The 24,619-nt window shown below is 48.6% G+C and overlaps 1 long non-coding RNA gene across 12 annotated transcripts in view; it reads left to right on the top strand.

The window, feature by feature from the left end:
- LOC131508526 (uncharacterized) overlaps positions 1-24,619 on the top strand; it is a 384,833-nt gene that overhangs the window by 229,311 nt on the left and 130,903 nt on the right. For 6 of the 12 annotated variants that reach the window (XR_009260048.1, XR_009260046.1, XR_009260052.1 and 3 more), the window contains 2 exons: positions 5,202-5,258; positions 18,422-18,514. This is a non-coding gene — a long non-coding RNA (uncharacterized LOC131508526). Of the gene's footprint in view, positions 1-5,201; positions 5,259-9,935; positions 10,157-17,149; positions 17,904-18,421; positions 18,515-24,619 lie in introns of those variants that run through there. The other 6 variants (XR_009260057.1, XR_009260058.1, XR_009260059.1 and 3 more) reach the window with 3 other exon arrangements.

Genomic DNA, 24,619 nt, shown 5'->3' on the forward strand with positions numbered 1-24,619 from the left:
GCTTCTGACTGGCCAATAGAATATAGCAGAAGTGATGTGATGTCAGTTTCCAAACGTGGGTCTTAAGAGATTGGTAGTTTCTACCCCCTCTCTCGTGGAAGTTGGTCTCTGGGAGCTCTGAGCTGTCATGCACTATCAACTACTCTGAGTGCCCCAAAGTTGGAGAGGCCATGTTTAGGCACTCTGGTTCATGATCCTAACTGATCCCAGCCTTCCAGCCAGCCCCCACCCGCCAAAGTCACCAGATATATAATTAAAGCTATCTTGGATCCTCTAGACCAGCCCACCTAAACTGATTATGACTGGCCTTAGTGGATGCCACATGGGGCAGAAGAATCACACAGATGTGTCCTGCTAAATTCCTGAGTCACAAAATGTGATAGGAAAATAACATCACTAAGTTTGGGGCCATTTTGTTGCCCAGCAATAAATAACTAGAATAAGGATAAAAGGCAATAAATCATGAAAGCCCCTGCACTTAGCAATGATGAGGCTTAGTGGCATAGAAATATACGGTGTCCCATGAACTGAACCCTCCTGCCATTCTTCTGGGCAAAGAAGAAAATTCCTGGATCTGCCCATGCAGCATCAGCCCTGTGGGTGGGGAGGGGGAGGCCGATTGATCCTTGGAGAACACCAGTGCAGAGTCTGTGTAGCTGATGAGTAACAGGAGGGAATTTACCTTCCCATTCATTTGTTCCACAGCCTAGAAGTGGTGTATAGCTAGTCAACTTAGCCACCATTAAAATTGTTATGGAAGTATTAATATGTTTTCAGAGTTAAAACCATTGAGATTTCTAATCATGAGATCAGAAATACATTGAAATGTTCTTCTTAAGAGATAACAAATCAGCTCATCTGAATTAGAATTGACCAATATTCGCTAAATACTCATTGTATGCCAGGGACAGTACCAGTGCGGGAGCTAGAAATGAAGCTAAGACACAGGTCTGCCCTGGGAGAAGGCAAAGAAAGACATTAAACAATGAACTTGCACTCACCACCTGTCACAGACCACTTGGTGAATTTGCAGTTCCTAGAGTTTTCTTAAAGACCTGATAATCTGGTACTGTTTATAATACTTAAAAAAAAAAATAGTGTGTTTTTATACGATGAAATATATTTATACATTGCCCTTCTTGCAAAGCATCATTTTGAAGGATGATGGTTGATATCATCATCCTTCGATACTTGGTAGATAATCAAGTTGCTAGATCATCAGGAATTTTGGATTTTTTTTTTTTGGCCTCTAAAAATTCAGTGGAATCAAGGGAGATTCAGTGTCAAAATTCAGGGCTTCTGGGTGAATTGAAAAAAAAAAAACAGATTGTATTAATAGAGTATGAGCTTTATTTTTAAATGTGTTAATTTATATCCCGTCTTTTACAAAATGATTTGGGATGGCTTACAGAAGTATGTACCACACGAAGAAGAAAGAAAAAAATGATGTAGAAATCAGGGCAAAAGAAAAGTAATAGGCAAGAAAATGAAAGATAGGCATCCTGATAGAAGCAGAAGAAATAAAACTATTTTTTTGCAGATTGAATGACATAAGGAATACACTAAAAAACTATTAGAAGCAATAAATAAGCTCAGTGTGGTTGCAGGATACAAGATCAAGGTACAAAAATCAATTTTATTTTGATATATAGCAATGAGTAAAGTGCAAATTACATTAAGAAAACAATTTCATTGACAATAATAGCATCAAAAAGAATCAAATACCAAGAAAAATTTTAACAAAGTATAAAACCTATACTTTGAAAACTACAAAACATTGTTGAAAGAAATTGAAGAAGTCTCAAATAAATGGAAAGACATCTCATGTTCATGGATCAGAAGACCTAACATTGTCAATTAAGATGGTGTTACAGATTGAGTTGTGTTTCCCCCAAAAGATGTTGAAATCTTAACCTCCAGTACCTGTGATGTGACCTTATTTGGAAATAGGATCTTTGCAGATGATTAAGTGTAGGTGAGATCATCAGAGTGGGCCTATTCCGATATGACAGGTGTTTTTATAAAAGGACATCTTCACAACATGTGAAATCGAAGGCAGAGATCAGAGTGATGCATTTACAAGACAAGGGATGCCAAAGATTGCCAGAAAACAACCGAAGCTGGGGGGAGGAATGGAACAGATCCTCCCTTACAGCCCCCAGAATGAACCAGCCCTGTCAACACCTTGACCTCAGACTTCTAGCCTTCAGAACTGTGAGGTGATACAGTTATTTAAGTCACCCAGTTTGTGGTGCTTTATTATGGCAGTTCTAGAAAACGAATATGGGTGGCAATACTCCCCAAATTGACCTACGGAGTCAACGCAATTCCTGTCAGACCCAGGTGATTTCTTGGCAGAAAATGACAAGCAGATTCTAAAATTCATATGAAATTCAAGGGACCCCAAGTAGCCAAAATAATCTTGAAAAAAGAAGAACAGGTTAGAAATCTCACCGTTACTGATTTCAAAACTTACTGGAAAGCTATAGTAATCAAGACAGTGTGGTACCATCATAAAGAGACATGTACATCAGTGGAATAGAATTGAGATTGCAGAAATAAACCCTCACATTTATGGTCAATTGATTTCTGACAGGGTTGCCAAGACAATTAAATTGGAGAGAGAATAATCTTTCCAATAAGTGGTGTTGGGATGACTGGATACACACATGCAAAAGAATGAACTTGGACCCCTACCTTGCATAATATATAAAAATGAATTTAAAATGAATCAAAGACCTAAATGGAAGAGCTGAAGCTATAAAACTCTTAGAACAAAACAGAGGTATAAATCTTTGTAACCTTGGATTAGACCCTGCTTGCTTATTTTTTTTTCAATAGATGAAATTTATTGTTAAATTGGTTTCCATACAACACCCAGTGCTCATCTCAAAAGGTGCCCTCCTCAATACCCATCACTCACCCTCCCCTCCCTCCCACCCCCATCAACCCTTAGTTCTCAGTTTTTAAGAGTCTCTTATGCTTTGGCTCTCTCCCACTCTAACCTCTTTTTTTTTTTTCCTTCCCATCCCCCATGGGTTTCTGTTAAGTTTCTCAGGATCCACATAAGAGTGAAAACATATGGTATCAGTCTTTCTCTGTATGGCTTATTTCACTTAGTATAACACTCTCCAGTTCCATCCACGTTGCTACAAAGGGCCATATTTCATTCTTTCTCATTGCCACGTAGTAGTCCATTGTGTATATAAACCACAATTTCTTTATCCATTCATCAGTTGGTGGACATTTAGGCTTTTTCCATAATTTGGCTATTGTTGAGAGTGCTGCTATAAACATTGGGGTACAAGTGCCCCTATGCATCAGTACTCCTGTATCCCTTGGGTAAATTCCTAGCAGTGCTACTGCTGGGTCATAGGGCAGGTCTATCTTTAATTTTTTGAGGAACCTCCACACTGTTTTCCAGAGTGGCTGCACCAGTTTGCATTCCCACCAACAGTGCAAGAGGGTTCCTGTTTCTCCACATCCTCTCCAGCATCTATAGTCTCCTGATTTGTTCATTTTGGCCACTCTGACTGACGTGAGGTGATATCTGAGTGTGGTTTTGATTTGTATTTCCCTGATGAGGAGCGACGTTGAGCATCTTTTCATGTGCCTGTTGGCCATCCGGATGTCTTCTTTAGAGAAGTGTCTATGCATGTTTTCTGCCCATTTCTTCACTGGGTTATTTGTTTTTCGGGTGTGGAGTTTGGTGAGCTCTTTATAGATTTTGGATACTAGCCCTTTGATATGTCATTTGCAAAATATCTTTTCCCATTCCGTTGGTTGCCTTTTAGTTTTGTTGTTTCCTTTGCTGTGCAGAAGCTTTTTATCTTCATAAGTAGACCCTACTTTCTTAGACATGACGCCAAAAGTGTAGGCAACAACAAATAAACTGGACATGGTTAAAACCAAAAGCTTCTGTACTTCAGGTGGCATCAACAAGAACATAAAAAAGACAACCTACAGAACGAGATGAAAATTTTGCAAATCATATGTTTGATGAGGGACTTCACACTTAGAATATATAAACCATTACAACTCAATAAGAAAATGACAGGCCAGTTTCAAAATGGACAAAGCGGGGACTCCTGGGTGGCTCAGTCGGTTAAGCGTCCGATTTTGGCTCAGGCCATGATCTTGTGATATGTGGGTTCGAGCCCCGCGTTGGGCTCTGTGCTGACAGCTCGGAGCCTGGAGCCTGCTTCAGATTCTGTGTTTCCTTCTCTCTCTGATCCTACCCCGCTTGCGGGATAATTATGGGCACTTAAGTGTCTGTCCCTTTGATTATGCAGTGAATGTCTCTGGGAGTTAGTTCAGGGGCATGGAGTCCCTGCCAGTGGATTCGGTGTCACCTAAGGGCCGAGATTTATTTCTAGGAAAGCAAAATATGAATAAAATAAAATGAAAAAATGAAAAAAATGAAAATTAAAATAAAAAATAAAAATAAGCATTAAAAATGTTTTTAAAAAATGGACAAAGCATTTTGGATGGGCAGCTTTCCAAAGAAGGTGTGCGTGTGGCCAAATAAGCACGTGAAAAGATGCTCGACATCATCAGTCATCAGGAAAATGCAAATCAAAGCCCCAGTGACTTTATACCCGCTAGGATGGCTATGATCAGAGGTAGATCGGAACAAGTCTTAGAAAGAAGGTGGAGAGATTTGAAGCTTCAAATCTGGTGAGAGTAGAGATAGCACAGCACTTTGGAAAACAGCTTGGCAATTCCTCAGACGGTTAAACTGAGAGTTACCATGTGATCCAGCAATTCCAGTCCTGGGATGTATCCAAGAGAAATGGGAACATATATCCCCACAAAAACTAGTACAGTACACGAATGTTCATGGAAGCATTATTCGTAATAGGAAAAAGTGGGAATAACCCAAGAGTCCATACACTGAGGAATGGATAACAAAATGCGGTGTCTCCATCCAATGGAATATTCTTTGGCAATAAAAAGAAGTACCTGGTAGATGTTACAACACGGATGAACTTTGAAAGCATTATGTTGGTCACCAAGGGCCAAATGTCACGTGATTCTGTTTCCGTGTTAATAGGCAAATTAGGCAGATTTATAATAGGGCTGAGGGCTTCTGTATCATCTGTGTTTCGAAACGGTCCACAGGATATTGGCAGTACACAAGTCACACAAGTCTTAAACATCATTATTATGATGATTGATTTATCACTCATAACTTCCAACAGGAACCAGTGGAGAATTTCAGCCTCTGTGAATATCGGACTTAGCCTAGTAGCTGTGCGGTAAGTATTGAACAACGTGTTGGCCCCAGACCCTTGGGAGCTCCCTTAAGAATGCCTGAGGAGGACTGGGAGATACTGGTGTGTCCGTCTTTGGGGCAATGACTGGCTTGGTGGACTAAACTTGTATGGATCTCTCCAGGGGGAGGAAGCAAAACTGATAAGCACAGAAGTACATCAAGTAGACTGTAAGAACATTTAAGATGCCAAGGCTGGTAAGAAGGTCATAGGAGAAGGCAGACCAGGGGAGCAAGAGGCAAAAAACCAAAGCCATTCATTGTTTTTAAATAAACTTTAAATTTTCAGTTTTAGATTTACAGAAAAATTGTAAGGGCAATACAGAGAGTTTTCATATATTTCATGCTCAGTTGACCCTATTATTAATCTATTAGCATGGTGCATCTGTCCCAATTAATGAACAAGCATCGATACATTGTTATTAACTAATATCAAAGCAGATTTCTTTGGTTTTTACCTAGTATCCTTTTTTTCTGTTCCAGGGTCCCATCCAGGACTCTGCATGGCAATTAGTGACCATGTCATTTTAGGCTCCTCTTGGCTGTGACAGTTTCCCAGATTTTCCTTTTCCATCAGGTTTTTGATGACCTTGACAGTTGAAAGAATACTGGTCAGGCATTTTGTAGAATGCCCCTTACCCCCCTCGCTGGAGTTTGTCTGTTATTTTGCTCATGAGTAAAATGAGGTTATAGGTTGGGGGAGGAAGACCACAGAGGTAAAATGCCACTCACATCACATCGTGTCAAGGGAACATACTATCAATGTGACTTCTCACGGTTGCTGTTGACTTTCATCGCCCGGCCAAGGCAGGCTTTGTCAGGTTTCTTCTCCGTGAGGTTACCCTTTCCCCTGTTGCCATACCTCCTCTTTGCAGGAAGTCGCCACGTGCAGCCCATACTTCAAATGGCAGGGAGTTCTGGTCCCCCTCCTCGAAGGTAGGGTAGCTACATGGTTATTTGGAATTCTGCACAGGAGATTGGAACCATTCGTTTAAAATCTGTTATTAACCAGAGGGGGAGGTGGGGCAGGGAAGACATGTCTCCAGGTGTGGAATTGGTCTTCGATTCCTTTAGGGAAAAGGAGGAACTGGTGCCAGTCAGGGAGAAGGGCGAGAGGAAGGAGAGCTTGCATGGCCTCTCCCTTCCTCACAAACGCCGTGAAAGAGGGGCCGTGTGTTCCTGACGCCTGTGCCCCAGGCTGTCTCCGCTGTACCATCACGCTGACGCCATGCCTGGGAGTCTTGACCTAACGCGTTCATGAGCTGCCCAAGCAATAGTGGAAAAGTTTTCTGTCTTTTTCCCTGGGCAGATTGTTTAAAAAAGAAAAAAAAAAAAAAAAAGGTCAGTTATAAAACCACAACAAAATTGTCGGTCCCCAAAGTGTTTCTCCTCCTTCCTCTCATCTTTGAGTGGCCAGAACTGAGCTGTGTACGTAGACCTCCTGAGATGATGTGCAGCGAATGCCCCAGAGTCACCTGATCAGGGCGTGTGGGGCCCTTGGGACTCGTGAGTGGGTGGGCCCCAGGTCTGGGAGAATGCCACCGAGAATTTTTCCACTCTGTGATGAAAGGAAAGACTCTTCTGGATTGGACTGTTTAATGAAAGGCAAAAGCAATTTGGAAAAAAAAAAAAAAAGATCTGGCTACTAAATGCAAAGGTTATTTTTACTGTACGGGGCAGCCATCTAATAAAATGCCACCATTGCCAAAGTTTGTCTCTCCCCCACCTCGGGAAGCTTTATGGGCACTAATGTGTGTGTCCTTTTGATTATGCTATGAATGTCTCAGGGAGTTCAGCGAGCGCCTGCCCAAGGTCATGGAGTCCCTGCCAGTGGATTTGGTGTCACCTAAAGGCTGAGATTTATTTCCAGAAGGAAATATGGATTTTTCCATTTGTTACAGTCACATAATGCTTCCTTAGTGCTGCCCGAGTCAGGCCATGAGCTCCGCCCACACGTCAGCATGGGGGCTACAGGAGACATCGTATTCTCGGTTGCTATGTTCTTGGGCTGCCTGCAGACTCTGAGGCATGAGATGCAGTTTCTTGCTGAGTTCATGTGTCTTGGGCACGAATCCCTTGCAACTGGACAGAAAGCGTTCTCTGGTGGTTGTCCGTAGACAGGTTTAGGACTAAGTACTGTGTCTGCATTCCTGAATCCCGAATCGCGATGTCAGACAAGCCATTGCCTTCCTAGCAGGTATCTGAAATCAACTTTCAGACTTTTCCTAACGCCTGCTGCAGGCTTCACGTCCTCTTTACAGAGAGACAGGCTGAGTGGTGGCAAAACTGGGTTGGACTCCTACATCTATCATTACTTACTATTTGACCTTGGACAATTCACTGGAACCTCTCTGCTCCTCAGTCTCTATAATTGCGGGAAGGGGTGACATGAAATGATGTCTACGTGATATTTGCACAACAGTGAATTACCAAAATTAAAGAGTGAATGGTGGAGAATACGTTTCCTCTTCTGACGCAGAGCTCCAGCTTTGACTCTTAAAGAAACGACTCAACGATTCTACATTGCTACTATTTTTTTTTAAGACCTTAATTTTTTACAGCAGTTTCAGGACCAGAACAAAATTCAGAGGGAGGGACAGAGAGATTTCCCACATATCCTCTGACCCCACACATGCATAGCCTCACCCATCATCAACTATCACTCACCGGAGTGGGACATTTGTGACCAAGGATGGCCCTGCCCATCACAGTCCCCCCAAGTCCATAGTTTACTTTAGGGTTCGCCCTTGGTTTGTGCATTCTGTGGGTTTGGACAAAGTATAATGGCACCTATCCACCACTATCATATCATACAGAGTATTTTCACTTCCCTAAAATTCCTCTGTGCTCTGCCTGTTCACCTCCCCACACCTAACCCTGGCAACCTCTGATCTCTCTTTTTTTTTTTTTTTTTTTTTTTGATGTTTGTTTATTTTTGAGAGAGACAGAGACAGAATGCGAGTGGGTTGGGGCAGAGAGAGAGGGAGGCACAGAATCTGAAGCAGGCTGCAGACTCCGAGCCGTCCGCACAGAGCCTGACGCGGGGCTCGAACTCCCGAGCCGTGAGATCATGACCTGGGCCAAAGTGGGACGCTCAACCGACTGAGCCACCCAGGCACCCCACCTCTGATCTTTTCATGGTCTCCGTAGTTTTGCCTTGCCCGGAATGTCACCTAGTTAGAATCATACACTGTGTGGCCTTTGCAGATTGGCTTCTTGCATGTAGTGATCTGCATTTAAGTTCCCTTCATGTCTTTTCATGACTTCACAGCTCACTTCTTTTTAGCACCGAATAATATTCCAGTTTCTGGATGCACCGCAGTTTGTTTATTTATCCACCCACCTACTGGAGAACATCTTGGTCGTTCCCAAGGTTTGGCAATTAAGAATGAAGTTGCTATAAACAGCTGCGGGTAGGTTTTTGTGTAGACATAAGGTTTCAACTCCTTTGGGCAAATGCCTAAGGAGTGCTATCGTGGGATTGTATGGTAAAATTATGTTTAGTTTTGTAAGGAGCAGCCAAACTGGCTTTCAAAGTAGCTGTACCATTTTGCAACCGCAGCAGCAATGAATGAGAGTTCCTGTCGCTTCACATCCTCACCAGCATTTGGGGTCAGTGTTTTGGATTTTGGTCATTCTAATAGGTATGGAGGGGTGTCTTGTTATAAACCATTACTTTTTTTTTTTTAAAGCGTGCTTTTCAACAGATCATCGATATGGTTTTTTAAATGTGTATTTATTTATTTTGAGAGAGAGAGAGAGAGAGATCATCAGGGGAGAGGCACAGATAGAGGGAGACAGAGATTCCCAAGTTGAGTTAGCGCAGAGCCCCCGTGCAGGGCTCCAACTCATGAACCATGAGATCATGACCTGAGTTGTAATCAAGAGTCGGACGCTTAACCGACTGATCCACCCAGGTGCCCCAAGATTGATACCGTTTTTAGGGATCCCAGTCGCACAAATCTGAACATGGTAATTTGCCACAGTTAGACCTTAGACAATGGCTCTGTCTTGGGTTTTCGCTTTTAAAAAGCATCTCAAACATTTTATTTTATGAGAGAACCACTAAAGGCTCACCACGCACTCTGGATATTTAGCTGTGCCTATGCTCTTGTGTGCTGTGAATGTATTCAAAGAGTAGCCAGTCTGAATGGCTACAAAACTTTTTTTTTTTTTAATGTTTTATTTATTTTTTTAAGACAGAGAACACGAGTGGGGATGGGGCAGAGAGAGAGGGAGACACAGAATCAGAAGGAGACCCCAGGCTCTGAGCTGTCAGCGCAGAGCCCGACACGGGGCTCAAACTCATGAACTGTGAGATCCCGGCCTGAGCCGAAGTCAGACGCTCAACCGACTGAGCCATCCAGGCGCCCCTACAAAACTTCTTTACGAAGCTGCTAAACAGCTATGCCGATACGTTCATTTCCTGTGGAACCGATAGGAGTTATATCAATAGCTTAGGGTACAAATCTAGTCATATTTCTTCTAGTCAATCACTTGAATGCTCCCTCCCCCTCAAACTCTGTTGCGATAAAGTGTAGTATCTTGCTTTTGATTTTTCCAAAAACTCAGGGCTTTCCATTGTCCTGCTTCTGAAATACCAGATGCAGAGGGAACTGGAAAGTCAAAATCCCTTCTTGCTCTTGCCTCTCTGCGCCACAAGGTGGCACCGTTGAACACCAGCCTGCGCAGCCCTGTGGAGGGGAGAAAGTTCCTCTTCTGTATTGCTGTTCCTGCAGTGATGTTCCACATGCAGGCTCCAGGGTCCGGTCCCTTGGTTCATGTTTGGATATTATTCCCCCAAATGAAACCCCAAGCAGCGTCCGCCAGCTTTCGGGTGCTGCGCTTGAATCACCCACCACTGAGACTCCCGTGTTTTTCCTGGTAAGCATTATGGACTGAATGTTTTGGCCCTGTTCCCTCCCACCCTCCCCTGCCAAATTCGTACATTGAGGCTCTAAACCCCAACATGACCGTATTTGGAGATAGGGCCTTTGTAGAAGTGACTAAGGTTAGTGAGGGCCCTGATCTGATAGGATTAGGGCCCTTATAGGAAGAGGCACCAGGGTGTCTGAGGTCTGTCTTCCTCAGTGTAGCACTGAGAAAAAGCCATGTGAGGACACAGCGAGAAGGTGGCTGTCTGCAAACTGGGAAGAGGGCCCTCCCCAGAACGTGACCATGCTGGCACCCTGACCTTGGACTTCCAGCCTCCAGAACTGTGAGAAAATAAATTTCTGTTGCTTAAGCCACCAGTCCGTGGCAGTTTGTGATGGCAGCTCGAGCAGACGGACAGAGTGAGTTTCTCACTGCGTGTTGGCCAGAATGGACACTGTGGAGCTCCCTGTGTCCATTCCTTTCAACATACTTTGATCAGGGTCACCCCAGTCTTACCTGACAGAGCCATTTGGGAAGGGAGTTCTGGCATACTGAGTACCCAGGCCGTGGGTCTAACAGTAGGGGGAAGGGAAGAACATGGGATCCAGGTGGGCACGTCTGTGGTCCTTGCCCTGCGGGGACAGGCATGGCCATAGGAGGAACAGAGCAGGAGCATCTGAAAGGTGTGGCCTGGGAAAGGGGTCCTTTTTCCCAGGCCTAAAGCCGGGCTGGCCTGGGCTGTATCCTGGGTCTGCTGCCCAGGAACTGTGAGCCTCGGGGAAGGTTCTTTGTTCTCTTTGTGCCTCACTTTCCTCCCCTGGAAAATGGGGGCGACAATAGGATTAATATTACAAAATTGTCACAAGGATTAAATTTGTCAGTTGCGTCGCATACGTAGAATAATGCCTGGGATAGGGTAGCTCTACTTCAAAAGCAAAACACACCCAGCCCCTCCGAGAGCTCTCAAAGTCATCCATTCACACAGTGACAGCAGTGGTGACTGAAGACTTATCCAAGATTCGGTACCTGGGCCGGAGGCCTGGGGTGCCATGGTGCTCTCCACAATAAAAAGCCCTAAAGATCCCCTTCTCTCATGTTCTCTTTGGTCATCCTCCTGCTGGGCTGTCTCTCTCTGGCCCTTCGTCCCGGGGGTCCCCAGCTTTCCCATGTCTCTTATCTAGTCTTTACTCCCCTTTCCCTTGGGAGAAGACACATTCTTTTCCTTGTCTCCCTGTCCCTGTACTGTTAAGTCGTATCCTTTTCATGTGAACATGAGCTAAGGGTCTCACCATCCCAATCATTCTGTCAAAATATTTCTTTCAAAGAAATAAAATGTCCTCCCTGGTGGGTCCTGGTGGGGGATATTTTCTCCATCCTTCCATGTGCGGAACTGAAAGCAGGGCCGTGGCGTGCTTGGCAGGTCCTGCTATGCTGTCTCATTTCTGCATCTGTGTACCTTGTTGAAAAGTGAGCTCCCCAAACACAGGGGTGACACTTTGTGAGTGGCAGCAGGGCCTGGTTCCAGAGGCACAGGGGACGTGTATGGAGTGAAGGAGTTCGCCTTTGGTCTCCGCCGTGTCCCTTGGCAAAGCCTTGCAGGCCCTTCCTCGGCTCTCGGGAGGGGACAGTTCTCCACACCCTGACGCGCTCTGAGCTCCAAGCTCCCTTCTGGGCAAGGCGCTTTTCTAGCACCCACTAGTCATTTCCATTTTTATCTTGGCCCTGGGGCGTCCGAGAAGCTTGCTCTGAGCTTTTCCCTAGCAACACAGAACATTCGCAGCTTTGGCATTTAAAATTACCCCCTTCCGGTTGTTTCGCCTGAAACAGAAGGAAAGCAAAGTGGCTCAAAGTGCCAAGACTGCTTGGGGACCCCTCCCCCACAAATGGTATGGATCAACGCCTGAACTCAATCTCTTATATAAAACCATATATAAGAGGTGATGCTTACATCAGTGTGGTCAGATACCAGCTTAGTAAATGCACACTTTTAAAGGCACACGTAACCGTGACTTGCTCCAAAAACAAATTGAGACAGCCATAGAGTTATAAATTCATAAATATATATATAACCCGTTGTACAGATGAGAACCCTGAGGTACCCAGGCAGTGTGGCTTCGGGGTCCATGCTTTTAGCACATATACTATGCTTCTAGAACTCCAAGGAGTCCAGGAAGTAATCTGTTTATCTGTGCATCCATTTACTGAGCAGACTCACAATGATCCCCAGCGCTGTGCCACATCCACAGGGGGCGCTGGTCACCCAGAAGGGACAGCCTCTGGGGGTCCCCTCCAAGGGGGCCTGCCACCCTGTGGTCCTCACCGCACAGAGGGGCTGAGTGAGGCGTCAGGACCCCAGCCCCAGGAACGCACTCAGCCCTGCCTCTTAAGAGCGTGCGCCTCGGGCCCGTCACTTCACCTCTGTCCTCTGTCCTCCGTTTCTTCTGCTGTAAAGCGAGAATCAGACCCCCCCAACCCTCTCAGGTGGTTTTGAGGGTGGGATGCATTGGTGCTTGTGAAACAGCATGCGGAGCACTGGTGCGTGTGCAACCCGCCCCCCTCCCCCGGAGAAACCTCTGCCGTTTGCATTCTGGTTTCTGGGTCCATTTGTAGAGTCATTCAGCAAACATGCTTGGGTTTTTTTGTTTGTTTGTTTGTTTGGCAGGGGGTGTGTGTGGGGGGGTGGTCGTTCGAGTGTGCACTTGCCCTGGTGAAAGAAGGGTAAGGTTGAGCCCTCGAAGCTTCGAGGACTGCCTCCGGGGCAGGCAGAAGTGATTTTCCAGCGTGGAGCACGGCTGACAGCCGAGACGTGGATTCCGATTCCATTTGTGTCACCCCAGCCCTATGATTTGGGGCTAGCCGTTTTACCAGGAGGGAGCCTCTTTACCTGTGATGGCACCTATCACCTTGGGCCGGTGAAGGTCTCAGACGGCGTGGGTAAGGTGCCCCGGGGCGTGCGCTGCTGTTGGTACAGCTGTGTGGTCACGCCTGGGGATGAGACGAGTGGGTGCCCTGAGTGGCAGCTCCTCACTGTGGGGAGGGCACAGCTCAGTGAGAAGAAAGGACCCAGGGCAGGGGTGGCAAGGCCCCACTGAGGGTGGGCGAGACAGAAGTCAGGGACAGCGCCTGGATGCCCTCTGGCTTTCTGCACCCCACTGGGGCTCTGCCTGGCTGGGGGGCTTTCACGGCCCACCCTGCCCTTAGGTCTGAGTGTTATTTGAATCAAACGAGACTGCCCCCCTGCAACCCCCCTCTCGAGAGGCCAGCGGCCTTCAGGGCCACCGGGGAGCGGTTGTTTACTTACAATGCTTCTGTCTGTTTATAGCAATGGCACTGATGAGACCCGAGCTGCGGTTGGGCCTGGGTGGCTGGCTGCCCCACAAAGACAGCTTTCAGGCCACACTTGGCTGAAAATTTGGGGACAAAAGCGGGGTGAGATAGAAGGCAAGGTCAGGCCCGGATCCGGCTCGGGCTGAGAGGGAAACAAGCAGGCAGCTACCATGGTTTAAGTCCTTACTACATACTAGACTGTGCTGAGGGCTTCACATGAATCTTCTCAGTTATTCGCACCACAGAGAGGCTGACAAACTTGCCTCTGGCTGCTTGACTGCTTTTTTGGAGAGCTGGGATTTGAGCCCTGATCTCTCTGAAGGTCTAATGCTTCCCCTCCCTGCCCCCCCCCCCCCCGTTACTTTGCCTCCCCAGGTAAACTTAATATCAACAGTTGCTGTTTAAGATTATCTGTCGTCCTCAAAGCAGTCTTATAGATAAGGAGACTGAGGTTCAGAGGGGACCAGTGACTGGCTCGTGGTCACACAGGGAGGGAGCGACGGAGCTGGGGCTAGCTCCTAGCACCTAGCTCCTCCGAAAGGTGAGGGAGGGTCTCCTCTGACACTTTTCCTCTAGGAAAATGCACGGTGTTCCCCGCCCGACCTGTCTTCCAGGTGGTCCCCCCGGCTCCCCCTTCCCGGCATGCTGCATGGAACGTATCTGAGGAGGACAGGCGTCTGGCCTCCACCTCTGCCCTAGGCTCGCCCGTCTCACTGGCTCTGACAAGCCGTGACTGAGAGCTGCGTGTCCCCCCTCCGTACCCCCGCGGCCTGTGAAGGAGGGACTGGACTGCCCTTTCCCCCATTTTACTGAGGACGACAGTGGAGGCTCCGAGGGTGAGGAGGGATTTGCCCAAGGTCGCCCAGCTACTGAGGGGTCCACGTGGTGGACGAACCCAGGCGGCCTTCACTCCAGAGCTCGGGTGGCGGCTGCAGACCCTCAAATTCCGAGGGCCTCTCTCCACTTCCTTTCCTGCGCCTGTCGTATCCTCTCCGGCAGGTGAGCCTGCTTCTGACCCCCTTCCCCTCAGATCCCCCGCCTCCTCTCTCGCACGCCCTTGCTGTGTCTGTGCCCACATCTCCCATCTCTCTCTCCCCTGTCCCCGGGTGTCTTGGAGCCTGCTGGCCAGATCAAGTCCGTGCCTTGGGCTGGGCTCCCGGGACCTGCCGTAGCAGACAAGCCCTTGTTCTGGCTCTGCCACCCTCGGGGGTGTGGGGCCACGTGGGCCGGGTTGCTTCACACCCCGGGCTTCATCTGTAAAATGGGGGCAATGATGGCTGCTCTGTGTCCTGGGGTGTTTCGTGGTTGAATGAATCACCGACGGCTTCTGCTACTCTGCCGCCACTATGAGGGGTGATAGCAGTATTTAATGAGCACTTACTATGTTCCCCTGCGCGGTGCTCCCAGAAACCCTCTCTTTCAATAAATGATGCAGAGTCTGGCTAAGTGATGGGGGGGGGGGTGGTTTCTGAGCTTCCTGTTCTCTGCTGTTTCCTCTTCCCCTTCCTCTCCTTCTCCCTCTCCCTCTCCCTCTCCCCCCTTCCTCTCCTTCTCCCTCTCCCCCCTCCTCTCCTTCTTCCTCTCCCCCTCCTCTCCTTCTCCCTCTCCCCCTCCTCTCCTTCTCCCTCTTCCCCCTCCTCTCCTTCTCCCTCTTCCCCCTCCTCTCCTTCTCCCTCTTCCCCCTCCTCTCCTTCTCCCTCTTCCCCCTCCTCTCCTGATCCCACACAGCCCGGCCATGACAAGAGTGCCACATCTCAGAGCCCACAGAGCAAGAAAAGCTGCCAGATAACACAGGTAGAGGTTGGGGTGCCTTGTCCCTCGAGGATGTGGTTGTATCACTCCTCACAAATGGATGGCCCCCAAGTCCACGGCCATTGCCATATCAGGGCCCTCAAAAACCATCCCCAAGGCAATGGCCGGGAACTGCACACCTCCTGTTTCCGGTTCTTACAACTCTGGGCAGATTTGCAGAAGGTCTCCCTGGGCAAATCAGCCCGCCCTGGGTCTGATCCCACTAAGGACACCCCCACTCGCCAGGGAACGAGTGCTGCAGGGACTGGTCAAATTCCAGGGCCCTTGTTGGGCCACGGGGCTCACGTGGAGATACGGGTCCACGCTCAGGTGCATTGCTCTCGGTTATCACCTTTCTCTGCCCATCTCCTGAGATTAGAGTGACACAGAGCTGGCTCTGCACCCTGAGGGCAGGCTGGGCATCTTCCTCTTCTTTCTTTCCTGCGTGGGAGGCAAATAAGGAGAGGAAGACCTTGTTCTACTGGCTCTGGAAGAGTCCTCTCCATTTCTCTTGTCCCTCCCTCCTCATGGTCACCCGGCATGGGGCTTTCTCTGGCCTGACATGTCCTGGGCTCCAGCACTGGGGGCCCATGTGCTCTCTTGCTGCACACCCTCTCTCTCTTCTGCCCCAGGTGGGAGAGGGGACACCTTGCACCTTACCGGCCTGACACGTTCCAGGAGGAGGGTTTAGACCGAGGGAAACAGGCAGAACTGGCCTTTTTTTTTTTTTTTTTTTTTTAACTTTTTAAAAGTTTATTTATTTTGAGAGGGAGAGGAAGAAAGGGCACGTGCGAGCAGGGGAAGGGGCAGAGAGAGGGAGTTCCAAGCAGGCCCCACATGAGCACGAAGTCCAATTTGGGGCTCAAACCCACAAACCACAAGACCACGACTTGAGCCGAACTCGAGAGTCAGACGCTCAACCGGCTGAGCCACCCAGGTGCCCCACAGCTGGCCTTCTTAAAGCTGATTTCGGTTCAAGGTCATGTCAACCCAGAACCGGATTGGGCAAACAGCCCCCCGAGTGGTCCGGCCTATCTCCCTAGAGTTCCGTGTGAGGGTTGGGGCCACAGGCTTTGCTGATAGTAAAGGACCACTTTACCGATGTCAGCTGTGCAGATGTGGTCTTGCAGGGAGGCGGGAGGTCAGGCCAAGGCAGGAGAGAGGTGGGCCTGGGTCTCCAGGTCCGATGGCGGTGGTTTACAAATGCCAACCACAGGGTGTTCCCGGCACAGGCTTAACGAGGGGAAGTGGAATGACGTATTACGGTTCTCCTCCTACGGGGGTTTTGTCCAATAATGTTCACTTTGTTTCCATCCACCCCCCCCCCCCCCCCCCCGCCCAAGCCTCTGTGGGGAGATTTGTGCTTAGAATGAACTTAGTAAGATTTATGGACTTTATTAGTAACTTATGGACTATAAATAAGTTTCTGTTGGTCTCTACTGCCGGTGCACGTGGCTGCAAAGCCTTTCCCCCAACCTGCTGGGTATGCTTGAGGGGGCCTTGCTGGGGGAATGAAGAATGAGTCCTGGGCAGCCATCAGGAAGACAGGCGGCCTGCTACCCGAGTGGCTGACACGGAGCCATAGCAAGAGACACGAAAGGCGGATGGGCGGTGGGATGGACACAATAAAGTAACGGGAACAGAGAGAACGCGGAGGGCTAGCTTGACCCCCAAAACCTGCTCTCTCACTGCTCTACGGCACTCTCCAGGAGGTGACCCTGCTGTCTCCTCTTGTAGCCAAGCCCGAAGACAGCCAAGTCACCTGCCCTGCCTGGCAGGGGCTGTCACGTGGTGATGATTCACTACGTTAGCCATTTCTTCATTGTCACCACCCCTGGCCGGTTCCGACTCAGGAAGGACTTGTCTGTTCACACCATGTGACCTTTCAGCAGGGCTCAGGTCAGGGGTTTACAAACGGTTACTGAGCCACTAGGTAAGCGTCCGTGGAGATGGGCACAGGGGGCGGTAGACCAGTATGGGGTGTCAGAGCCTGAACAGGTGGGAGGCCATCTGTCTGGGGGTGGGGTGTTGGCTATGACAGGAGGAGGTTCTGTGTAGAGGGGACTGTTCCAGTGCAAATGTATTGAGGTTATTGGGAGAGGCTAGAGAAAGAATGACGCTTAAGGGAAGGAGAGAAACCCAAACGAACCCCTAGAGGGTCTGGGAGTAGTGGCACATCCAGATTTGACTTTTCTCTTTTTAATTCTTTTTTTTCAATGCTTATTTGTTTTTGAGAGAGAGAGAGAGACAGAGCGTGAGTGGGGGAGGGGCAGAGAGAGAGGGAGACACAGAATCGGAAGCAGGCTCCAGGCTCCGAGCTGTCAGCACAGAGCCCGACGTGGGGCTCGAACCCAGGAACCGCGAGATCATGACCCGAGCCGAAGTGGGACACTTAACCGACTGAGCCAGCCAGGCGCCCCCAGATTTGACTTTTAAATACCAAAGGAATCAGGCTTCTTGGAGAAACGGCAGATCCCAGGGCAGGAGCAGGAAAAGCACGAGATAAGCCTCGACCACCTCCTTGTGTCAGAAAGTAAGCAGGTGGCCAAGGACAGATGGAGGGATGTGACACGGATGCAAAAGCCGGCCTGAAACGCTGCCCAGCAGCCAAATCTGGGACAATCCGACACCGAAAGAGGTAATGATGGCACCAGATTGTACAAAACGTTGAGTGAAACAGGAATCCATGGGTCCATACAGACAGAAATAAACATGTGGACCAATAAATAGGGACAGGAGAAAGCAGAATTGGAAGCTAATCCTAAGCAGTCGTCAGACAAACCCACCTGAAGAGATATTCTACCAAAGATCTGGCTTGTAGTCTTAAATTTTTTTTTTTTTTTTACATTTTTATTTATTTTTGAGAGGCAGAGAGAGACAGAGTGTGAGTGGGGGAGGGCCACAGAGAGAGGGAGACACAGAATCCGAAGCAGGCTCCAGGCTCTGAGCTGTCAGCACAGAGCCCGACGCGGGGCTCGAACCCACGAACTGTGAGATCACGACCTGAGCCGAAGTTGGACACCCAACCAACTGAGCCACTCAGGCGCCCTCTGGCCTGTAGTCTTAAAGAGAGACTACTGCCGATTGGAGGAGACAAAAGAGACGTGGCAACTAAGTGCAGCGTGTGATTCTGAACTGTGTCCTTTCACTGTGCAGCGTGGAGCTGGGACAACTGGCAAAACCCGACAAAGATGGAGAGGTGAGATGGTCGCACTCGGTGAACCAGGCCAGTCACGGAGGACAAGCAAGGTATGGCTCCACTTACGAGGTTGCGGGGGGTGGGGTGGGGGCCCGGAACTTCCTGTAGAGACAGGAAGTAGCCGGTGGTCACGGGGGGGGGGGGGGGGGAGGAATGTGGAGTTGGTGGGGACAGAGTTTCAGCTTGGGAAGATGCACAAGTTCTGGAGATGGATGGTGGTGGTGGTTGTGGAACAATGTGAATGAACCTGATCTTACTGAACCGGACACTTAAAGGTGGTTCAGATGTTTCCTGCAACACAAATGGGGAAAACAGCTGGGTTTTGGAAGTGAACAGAGCAGGGTTGGACTCTCACCTCTGACACTGGTCGCTGGATGACCTCGGGTAACCTCGGGGGTGGCTGTTAGTGGCCTGCATGTGGCAAGCACTCAGAACAGGCTACCTCTTCTTAACTGGTCATTGCGCGTCTTTGACTCTAACTGCAAGGTGGCTGGTTGGATTTTGCCCATCGCCTCCACCCCCAGGCCCACCCCCGTATGACCTGCTGGCCACTCAGAGCTCCTAAGCCTGCTATCAGTCTTCTCTCCAGGAACCTCTCCTGGGGACAGTTAGAGGGGTGGAGCGTGTCCCAGCCAAAGACACAGGTAGGACCTTACATGCTTGTGTATGCACCTGCCGTCTCTGGAGGGGAAGTATGGACCTGGGAGGGACACGGGTGGGGAACTTCTCCCTGTGAAACCCATTCATGCCCCTGGAATGTCTTCCCACAAGCTGCGTCTATGTAAATAACATAAATAAGTACGTACACAAGTCAGTCATTATTACCGAAGAGGGGCCCCCGTTCCCTCGTCCCTCTCCTCAAGGCACTGCCGTCTTACATTAGCCCCTAGCTCTCCAGCCAAAACTGCTGCGGCCCTCGTTGAGGAATTCGGTGGATGTCTCCCTCTTTCTCCCTCTTCCTGTCAGCTCCGTGGCACTTTGAAACACCACTTTCCTCGGCTTCCGGAAAACCAGCGAAATCTATTCACGATGGGGAAGGGCCATGCCTCTGCAGCCACTGTTGGAACTCCTATGGCAAAGGGCACTGCCCGGCATGCTTGTAAGTGCTCAAAAAAAAAAAAATTTTTTTTTTTTGAATGAACAAACCGTTAAACAAACCAACAAAATAAAAAATATATAACAACGAGCCTCAGTGCAAAAGTAAGCTCAGGCGTAATGGCACTGACACACTCCCCAAATCATGCAGGTGTGCAAATGGCCAGAAATAAAGGCAAAGGCCATCAGTTTTTAAATAAAGTAGTCCTGGGTGCGGGATTATGTTATTGTTTTGCAGAACGTTACCAACAGAGAAACCAGGTACGTGTCGATGTTTATGCAGGCTCTCTCAGTATTACTTGTCGCAACTCCGTGTGAACGAAACGGAATTATTCCAAAATAAAGAGCTTAATTTAGGTAATATAGTAAGGGCAAACCTGATCTGTCCGATGAAGACAAATCTGTCGATTTGTGCATTGTCAATGAACAAGTGCATCAGATGTTACTGGAAGTTTGGTCAGGGCAGGGGCGCCTGGGTGACTCAGTTGAGCGTCCGGCTTTTGATTTCGGCTCAGGTCATGATCTCGCGGTTTGTGGCTCGGAGCCTGCTTGGGATTCTGTCTCTCCCTTTCTCTCTGCTCCTCCCCTGCTTGCTTGCTCTCTCTTCCCTTCAAAATAAATAAATGAATTTAAAAAAAGGACAGAAGGTTGCAGGGGCGGATCATGTACCTAAAAGGGGAGAGAGAGATGGGAAAGGGGATTTTTAATAGCATCATGTGGTCGATGTTGCCTGTGTTTGGCAAGGTCTTACAAGAAGATGAGATCAGCCAAAAAACTTTCCAGCTTGTGAACAGACATTAGAGGTAAGAAGGAGAGTCCAGATATTTGAGGATTTGCAATGTTAGGTAAGCAAACTGATTCGGGGCCCTAAATGGCAAGAAGCAAATGTCGAGAACCCTTGTGTGACAAAGGCCTCCATGCAATGATCAGATGAAAAATGTGCTGCCGAGGCAAACTTTTCAGGTGGACAGAGCGGCTCAGGGAAAAAAGCGTAAGGCTTGGCTTTTGCACGGAAGTCCCATAGCGTCAAAGTTTCAATCAAGAGAGAGGTATGAGAGTGAGGGAGCAAAGGAATAACAACAGATTTACGAGCCGAGTCTCACAAAAAAGTTGTGAATGGGGCTTCTGGCCCATGTCGCTGGTTGGAATCCGTTAGGTAAAACTCCTACTGCGTTTATAAGATAGCCATTCTGACCCAAACCCCCACGATCCCGAGGCTCCAAAAGTCTCAGCTCAGAACTGAAAACGACCTTGGGGCTCTAGTCTCCTAGGACAGGATGGGGATTAAGAAAGCTGGGCAGCCTCTCAATTCAGATTCCCCAGTGTGGTGTTCGGGTGTGGCCAGAGGGGGTGATGGCAACGGCAGAATCTCACAGAGGGTGGCGCTAGAGGCCGCGGAGAAGGGCAGGGCGGAGTGGGACCTACAAGGGACACCTGCCATGCCACGTTTAAGTGGCCTCACAGCAGAATTGCTTCCCCTTTCCGGTTACTTCTCTGTTAAGGATTAGGTGGGGTATTAAGCAGATGACTCTTCTCTTTAGTTATGAGGTCTAATAGAGGAGGAGGTGCCTAACCACTCAGGTGGAGACATCCTGGGCCTTGAGCTGGATGTGGCTGGCCACTAGATGATACTTAGGGTCATCTCCCGTGGAACAGGATTAGTATCTCTGTGGGAAGAAGACACCATGTTCACTGGTCGAGAGGGCACACGGAGGTACCTTCTAGGAACCCCCCCCCTCCATTTGATTCTCCTCTCCTTCCGGGCACGAGTGGTTTATACCTCTCGGCGCCCCTGCAATTAGGTATGGCCACGTGCCTAGCTGTGACCAGTGGGCTCTGAGTGAAAGGGAAGCGTATCGCCTGCAGGCCAAATTATTCATCCTTCATGCGAGACCCTCTGTTGTTCTCTTCCTTTCTTGTGCTCTTAAGGAAGAGCTCTAGGGTTAAGTCGATGGGCTAAAAGCTTGGAGCAGCCAGGATGCTAAATTTCACCTTGACCTTGCCCTGGAGGGTTGCCCGGACCACAGCCATTTTGTGTAAGTGAGAAATTTGTTGTGTGAGGCCTAATGAGTTTTTGCTGTTTGTTTGTTCACCTACTGTAGCGGCAACAGGATCTGTCATCACTAATGCTGCCCCAGAGCCCAAATGGTAGAGTCGGGATTCAAATGTTGAGCCTTGCACCACCAGCACATTATAGGAGTTCATAGGATTGTGGTGGGGACGGCCATCGTCAAGGCTTCGGCGGGTCTGAGTCTGACAAACTTCTCCCACATGCCTACTGAATCACGTCTGTAGAGACTGAATGCTGCTCCCTTACGAGTGCTGGAGAAACTTGGCCACATTCAGCCATCCCGATCATATCCAATCTATTGCTCCTGTAGAGGGGGGTGGAAAGGATTTTTTCTCTTCGAGCACTTAGCTGAGACCCTTGTAATAGATTAACAAGAGAAAAACAAGTTTCTTAACATGTACACCTCATGTATCCATGGGGACACCCAGGGAAGAATAAGTAATCCCCTGAGGTGGCTTAGAATTCAGAATTAAATACCAGCTCAAGTGGGAAAGAAGAGGGAGAGGGGGAAGTAAGCCTCTAAGGGGAGAGTAAATGATTTTTGGGAAAGAGAACGGACCTTTAGAACAGATGGGAGGTGTGACAGTTTGTGATGAAGTTTGTCAGGGTGTGGGGTTGACTTTTAGTCTCTTCTCTCGTGGTAAGAGTCAGTCCTCCCTGGTGGATAAATTCCCGGGAGGGGATCTGTGTGGCAACTGTTATTTCTTTTGGGGGTATCGGTCTTTAGACAGATAATGGGAGTTCAGTGACAGCCTCTCCCTGTATTTGCTGTTTTCCAAGTGCCCGCAGCACCAAACAATCCATATATCAAAAAGCAGCAAACTTGGGGGTAGCATGTCCTGCGTGGCATATTCTGCTACCCTTTGCTCTCTCGTTTACAAAGTTTTAAACTTCATACATTGATTAGGCCACACAGACAAGCCCTCTTCTGGCTTTGGCCCTGGAGAAATGGCTACTCAGGGTGAGTCTGAGGGGCTTCCGGGAAAACCCGTGTGCTGGTTTTACCCTGAGCCCACATCTGTGTGCAGTGTTCTGTGACCTTCGCTCGTCCTTGGATGGTTCAATCTGGACACCCTGAGGGAGATGTTAGAGGGGGAACTTCAGGCTCCATTCCAAGCCAGAGAATTCTAGAACTGCCCTCAGGTAGCTGAAAACTTAGTCTCCATGAAAATCAGTCTAGAAGATCTGGCCCTCTAGCTGGAGATGTTTTGAATCATCTTACTCACAGGACGATGATACTCTAGGGCAAGTATCTCCAATATTCTCAGGGGCCAGCAGGGTGCTGCAAATGAGAGAACCAGCCAGTGACATCCGCATGTCCCACATGTTGTCTCAAGCGGAGAGTTGCTACAGAGTTCTGGCAGATTGTTAGCCCGTGGGAATATAAATGTGTTGTCAAATCTTGACATTTTTCATTAGGATCCAGAAAGGGAGCTCTATCTGGAAACCTCCCCATTTAAAAATGTTGGTAATTAATTAAAACAATAGACAATAGTCACAACTCCATGGCCTATAGAACATGGTTAGAGGGCAGTCGGTCGTTCAGCAAACTCTGCCCTGTGATGGACATTTGAGCGAGGGAAACAGACTGGCTAGAGCTGTAAGGGTACGTGTTGAGATGTACCAAGTGGTCAAGTTGACTTGATTTTGGCCCTGTATTTGGAATGAAGGGTGGACCCCAAAGGACTGACAAGTTTGAACTTAGGTAATAAGGAGGCAGACTAGCAAGGGGGTGGTGAGGAGGGAAACGTGAGCTTTGAATTCAGAGACTTGGGTTCAAACCTTACTCCCCCACTTAGCAGTTGTACGAGTAAGTTCCTTCACCTGAGTCTAGGTTTCCTATCCCTGAAATGCAGAATAAATCCTAACAGCATCATGAGAATTAAACTACATTTATACATAAGAAAATGTCTGCCACCTGGTAGGGGCCTAGTTTGTCCACTTCCTTTCAAAGGCTTGAGAGTGAGGAAGAGGTTTGATAACAGCAGTGTTTCTGGAAGGATGGCCACATGGCTGTGTGGGCACTGGAGACAGAACGACCGGCTGGGTGTCAGGCAGTGTGACCAATTTGAGAGGACGGGTAATCACATCCATGTGGCCTTGGAGCCAAGCCCATCCCTGGTGACAAGACCGTAAAAGTTGACCTCCTGGCTCCTCCGAGGGTAAGGTGATAGGGTGCAGTACATAATGCCAAGAAAAGCTTGGCTGCGCCACATGTCCTGTCTGCTCCCACCCTATCCTCGGCATCCTTAGGGCAGCTGAGAGAGGCAGGGCCCGGCCCCGTCAGTACTGATCCAGGGCCTCGGGCACAGGCGGGCCTTGACCTCTGCTGGGTCCCACAGGCAACTCTCCTCTATCTTTCATAGCCGGGGAGTCTTCTGCAGAGTTCTCAACAGTGTTCTGAGCTGCTTAGCAAACTCATCTTCAGAAGACACTTGTTTTGAAAGCTTAGGAGGTTTACGTTTCCAAGTCAAAATGCCCCAAAGCACGGTCCTTGCGAAGAACAGAATTAAAAAAAAAAAAAAAAAAAAAAAAAATCAATGAGACTCGCCCCTCAGGAGCCGTTAGAAGAGACAGGTTTACCCACTAATTATAACTAAACCGTCATTGCCAGTCAACATCACCAGCTTTCCAGAAGTTTCTTCAGGTGAAAATGATATTTCCCGTGCATCAGAATCACCTGGAGGGCTCGTGGGCCCCCTCCCCGCCCCTCCCCAAGTCTGTGAATCAGGTCTGGGGTGGGGACTGCATTTCTAACACTTTCCGGGGTGATGCTGAGGCTCCTGGTCAGGGACGCTGTGTTCAGCGCCACTTCTGTGACGGATCTGCTTGTATGTATTTAGTTCACAGAGCTGGCGAGTGATCCAGAGTGCAGGGGATCCTATTTCCCTCATGAGTAAACAGAAGCTAAGGTTAAGTGGCAGAAATAGGGTCAAACAATGCCTGCAAATCTAAAAGCCACAAACTTCACTGCAAGCCAAGAAATGGA

This window comes from Neofelis nebulosa, chromosome 1, assembly GCF_028018385.1.
Source record: "Neofelis nebulosa isolate mNeoNeb1 chromosome 1, mNeoNeb1.pri, whole genome shotgun sequence".
NCBI classification, from domain to species: Eukaryota; Metazoa; Chordata; class Mammalia; order Carnivora; family Felidae; genus Neofelis; species Neofelis nebulosa.